Raw genomic sequence first — 6,000 nt, 5'->3', positions numbered from 1 at the left:
CTTTCACATGAGAATATTTAATACTCTTCATTTAAGTTTTTAATATCATAAAAATTTCATTTACTAGGTAATATCAAAAAAATTACTTATTATTATTATTAGTTTTTGTTTCATTTGAAGAACTTTTTTGTTTCGCTAAAACAATTTTTGTTATTTCTCAACCATTGAGTATATATGTTGATATTTGAAAATTTTTCTTAGATCTCTAAGATATTTTTCATCTTATCATGCCCTTAATTATACATTTGTTTTTCTTTGTGCAATTCCTTTCAATAGTCTCCAAATTGTTTATAAGACACACATTTGTTAATTTTTTAATATTTTTGTTTTTTGTTTACTTTCATCATGTAGAATACTATTTTGATATATTTTATCTAATTACTTTTTAGGTTTAATTATACCTTTAGTCCCCATTTTCGTAGCAAAATCTCAATTTGGTCCCTCTATTTGTCCCTTCCGTCAGTGGTACAGTAACATCGTTAAAGGGGTGTCACGTGTCAGTTTCTGGATTTTTTGATTTTTTTTTTTTGAATTTTTTTTATTTTTTTGATTTTTTTTAAAAAATAAAAAATTTGCCACGTGTCAAGCTGTCGTGTCGTCGTGCCACGTGGTAGTGATAAAGTGATGTGACAATGACAATGACACGTGTCACTTATATGACAGGTGTCATTTCCACTTTCTCAATTTGGTCCCTTTATTTTAATTTTTGTCTCAATTTAGTTCCATTTTTGTAAAAATTTAACAACTTTGTCCCTCTTTAAATTGAAATCAAATTTAATTTCTATATAAATATACACAAATATTTCTATCAAAATTGATATTTCAAGTAAATATTTTTAACAAAATTAAGTTTATTTAATTAATATTTTACATTGAACTTTACTTAAAATTGTTTTAAAGTTGTTAATAGATAATAATGTTAATAAAAAAAATCATAAATTATATTGATATTTTATTACATCATACTTTAATATTATTTTTTTATTTGAATTTATATTTCAAATAATTGTATATTTTTAAAATGTGTAAAGTTCAATAATTTGTACACAAATGTTTGAATTGATGTAAAAATAACAATTATAAAAACTTTAAAAATAATTTTAATTAATTCATGTAACAATGAAAAACATATAAATTTAAAATTTGAAAACAATTTTAAGTAAAGTTGAATGTGAAACACAAATTTAAATAAACTTAGTTATGTTAAAAATATATAATAAAAATATCAATTTGAATAAAAATATAAAATTTAATAAAAATATTTGTATAACATTTATATAAAAATTAATTTTTGTTTCAATGTGGAGAGAGAAAAAATTGGACTATTTTTACAAAAATAGGAACTAAATTGAGACAAAAATTAGAATACAAAGACTAGATTGAGACTGAGAAAATGACATTTGTCATAATATTGACATGTGACATTATCACTGCCACATTACTTTGTCACTACCACGTGGCACGACGACTGTTTGACACGTGGCATTTTTTTTTAAAATTCAAAATAAATAAATAATAAAAAATTCAAAAAATCCAAGAACTGACACGTGGCACCTCAATTAACGCTGTTACTATACCGGTAATGGAAATGACTAAATTGAGATCAAATTTCCTAAAATAGGGACTAAACCGAGATAAAAAAAATAGAGGGACCAAATTGAGATTTTGTTACAAAAATGGGGACCAAAGGCATAATTAAACCTATTTTTTATTTTCTAACTCATTACAATTATAATTGAATTTTTTCACTATAATTGTATAAATAATTTTTATTTACTAAAATATAAAAATTTAATGTAATTGCTATGAATATTTTTTTTATCACCATCTAACATATATTGGAGTTGAAAAGATACAAGATCTATGTTAAAATTTTATTATGTTTATTAATGTTTATTATTTATTTTTTGCGTCATTTTGATCAAGTGATGAATTATAACTTTTATTAGTGTATAAAAAAAGATTCATTATAATTTAAGAAATTGAAGTAAACAAACATTTAAAATAAAATATATTTTAATTTGAATTTTTTTTTCTTTTTATATTTCTTTTAAAAACTATTTTTAAATTTTATCAACTAGGTTTCATTAATGTTTGCAAATTTAATAAATGTTTTGGTTCTCATGAAATTTTATTTGGTATTCTAATATAAAATATAAACGATTATAATTTATTTCAAAGTATTTGATATCGAAGAAATAACTATCATCCTAATATTGAATATTTAATAATATTATATTTCCTTTACCGTAATTTTTTATTATTTTATAAAAATTATTCAAAATTAATATTAAAGTAGTAAGAAAACGGGTACGGGTATGGGTACGAGATTATACCCGTTACTCGGTGGGAATGGGGATGAGACAAAAGTTTGATACCCGTTGGTTTTGGGTATGGGGATGTGGATGAATTTTTTTTACGGGAATGAGTATGGAATAACGAAACTCGTCTCCGCCCCGCCCCGTTGCCATCCCTAGTTCTGGAGTCAGTCATGTCATAAAAACTTACCCTTCTTTGGATCCGTTTGGTTAAACTTTTTTTTTTTGATAAAGCTTATTTCAAAAGTAGAAATAGAAACAATAAGTGCGTATTTCTTTATAACCAACTTGAAATTGTTTTTCCTAAAAAATAGGCGTAGTTAAAGAAAGAAAGAAAAAAACTTTTAATTAAAGAAAAGCACCTTTTTTTTACTGTAAACAAACACAGCTTAACTTTTGTTTGTATGAGAATCATTTAAAAATAAAACCCTTAACAATATTTTTTTAAACATTAACAAAGACACTCTTTATCCTATTCCTTATGCTAGTATCTTTTGAATGAATGTGCATTTTTTTTCCCAAATAAAAATTGGTACAATTCAATAATCATGCGATTAATTAGTAAAATTTTATAAATATATAATTGTTTTGAGACAAAAAAGTTTGTCAATTCAGGGAACATGGAAATAGGTGGTAGGGTGGTAGCTGTAGTTGTTACATTGACCTAATGGTGCGTCATTAGCAGTTATCGAAGTGATTTTGGACGTAATAATTTAGACTTGTGCATGTTTTAACCTCACTTTTGTTTAAGTGTCACAATATGATAAGGATAGAATTGGTGCTACAGAGTGTAGGTAACAGGTGTACTTTTTCTAAGACTACATGTTTTGTTGCACGCAATCTTTTAACTAATCAAAACAGGTTTACCACTCAATCACTTCATTAAACTAATTATTGGACTGATCGAACTCTACTCCGTAATGTCGCATTTCTAATCGGTGGATTGCGACAAGGTTCGTTCTTCAAATCAATTTCATTTTGATAAATCCGCCGAAAGTTTAAGTGTATTTTTCTGGAATAGTCGCTTCTTTTTTGCGGGTTGAAAATTCATATTCCGACTTTGAATTATGATTATATACCACTTTCATTTCTGAACTCTTCAAAATAAACCTTTTGTAAATTGTATATTAATTAATCAAGTGGTGAAAATATAAAGCATATGGTTCTTGTTAGACGAGTATTTACCGATATTATTAAAAAAATTTATATTTTTTGTCAATTTTGTTTTAATATATTTTTTAGAAAATACTTTTAAATTTTGTTATGAATTTTTTTTTGCAGGAAATTGTTGTAATTTTTTTTTAAAATATTTTATATAAAACACTTTTCACAACAAATTTTATAGTTTTGCAGAAAATAATTATTCACGGAATAATTACCTGTCAATCAAGACTTTTAGAAAAAATAGCAAAAAAAAGTCTTCTCTTGCGAAATTTTAATAAATTTGCAAAAACATTTTCATGTAATATGAGAATATTTAGTAATGCATGTATTGAAACATTATAAATGTATTACAAAAATAAAGGGTTGATTTTAAAAATGTTATCATAATTCAAGAATGAATCGGTATAAGTTTATTGGTGTATAGAGTATTTGGTTAGGTGTGTGTTATCCAAAGATTCACAATTTTATTCAGAAAAAAAAATTGGGTTAAATTTTTTTTTTATTGTTTAAACTTTGACATCAAATTAAAATTTGTGTTTCTAAACTTTACAAATGGATAAATATGGTTCTCCTAACTTAAATGTGTTACATTGTTTTGACTCTTAAACGACAAATGTCGTTTGAGCACAGTTTGACACATTATAACTTAAATGTCAACTTGAAAGGTTGTTCTACATGTAAAAAATTAATAATTTTGAATTAGGAGTACTATATTAAAATTTGAAGCAAAGATGAATTTTTAATTCACATCATAATTTAGAACTACAAATATATTTTAGCCAAAAAAAAATTACATGAAATTTAGTTTTTGTTAGAAGAATTACATGTTAAATAATAATATTTTTATCGAGTATTTGTGTACTTAGATATTAAGATGTGAAATAATGTTAAATTTATGGTTTGTTCTAATACAAGGGTTAACTTTATGAGAGGTTATTTTTTTATTCTGTGATTCGTAACATCATGATATTTTATTCAAGCTATGTAAATGCTAAATTGAAGAAACACTTCCTGAATTGGAATCTCACTTGTCTAAAAATTATGGCGAATTGAATAATTTGTTTGTGTAAAGTGATGATGATTACTATCACTTTCACTCCTATTATGACCCCAAGAGGAGTGTTCCTATATATGTGTCGATGCTAGCTAGCCGTTTTGTCTGAAGTATTCCAACAGGAAAAAGCCACTAAATTATGCATCATGCCACCATTCTTTCTTTCTTTCTGTAATCTGACTTTTGTATCAATGATCATCTTATCCACCCAGACCATGTTTAAGTGCGGATTAGGTGGACCTTTTTATTCTTTATAATGCAAACTTTGACCATTCAAATCTGGTATCTGGTGTTTGATCTCTTTTGAGTTTGTTTTCAACCTGGGGGTGGCTTAATTATTCACACAAACTACAACAAGTCTTTTACTTTGGACTTTGGATCTCTGCAAATTGAGTTACAATATTTTTATGCATATTGTTTGAATTTTTCTCCTCGATGTTTAGTGAGTGTGAGTCTGTCAATGATATTATTATAATATACAATACTTTTCTATGCAAATTAATGTCTACAGTGTCTTTGTTTGAACTATCAGTTGACATTCAAAATAATTGGAACTCAAAGAATCAAGCTTTCCCGCGTACCAATTCCCCCATTTCTGACTTTCTACACATGAAAATACAGAAATTAAAATATGACAAATTCAAGTTCTATAAAGGTATACTCACTCTCCAAAACCTTAATTAGGTTTTCGCTTTTACACAAATGTTGAACTTCTAATGGAGTGTTATCAAAATCTGACCATGCTAAGATTATTCGTTATTACAATTTGAAATCGTTAAAACTTTTTGGGTAATTTGCCTGGTTCCAACCCCGTAATGTCTGAAAAGCTTTTGCTTCTCCATTGACAAACCAAAAGGCAATTGGTATATTGGTAGACAAACTTCATACGCAAAATGTTAAGAGTGAAAAGTGGGGAAGGATAAACTAACTAGGAAAAGACATATTAGCACGCAAAATTTTGTTCTCTTAATTTTTTTTTTCATTTTAATTTAGTTATTTACTTAACCTAAAGCAACATAATAATTTTAAGTAGTGTAAAAAATTTTACATTGATCAGAGATTAAATAATTTTATAGTATATAAAAAAATACAAATTCATATTACAAAATTCACTTTTTAACAATAGTTATAAGTTTGAGTTTATCTTATTCATATTTGTTATTTGTTGAATCGTGTTATCCGACAATCCATTAATATTTAATCTCATACTCGATATATATATAGATACGAAGAACTGCGTCGGAAACCACGTATCCCCATCATAATTTATCACTGGTATAAACATAAGCAGAATATAATAATAAGGCTCTAATAGAGAAAGTTGGGTGCGAAGGCAAGGTTTTCTGGGAAAATTGCACATTTTTTTTCTGGAATATATGGTCACCTGAACATTTCATCTGAAAACAGCTAAAGAAAAGACAAGAAAACATCGAGTGATCATTACAAGGGAAGGAGGTAACATGG

This window comes from Vigna unguiculata, chromosome 3, assembly GCF_004118075.2.
Source record: "Vigna unguiculata cultivar IT97K-499-35 chromosome 3, ASM411807v1, whole genome shotgun sequence".
NCBI classification, from domain to species: Eukaryota; Viridiplantae; Streptophyta; class Magnoliopsida; order Fabales; family Fabaceae; genus Vigna; species Vigna unguiculata.
This window is presented reverse-complemented; position numbering follows the sequence as displayed.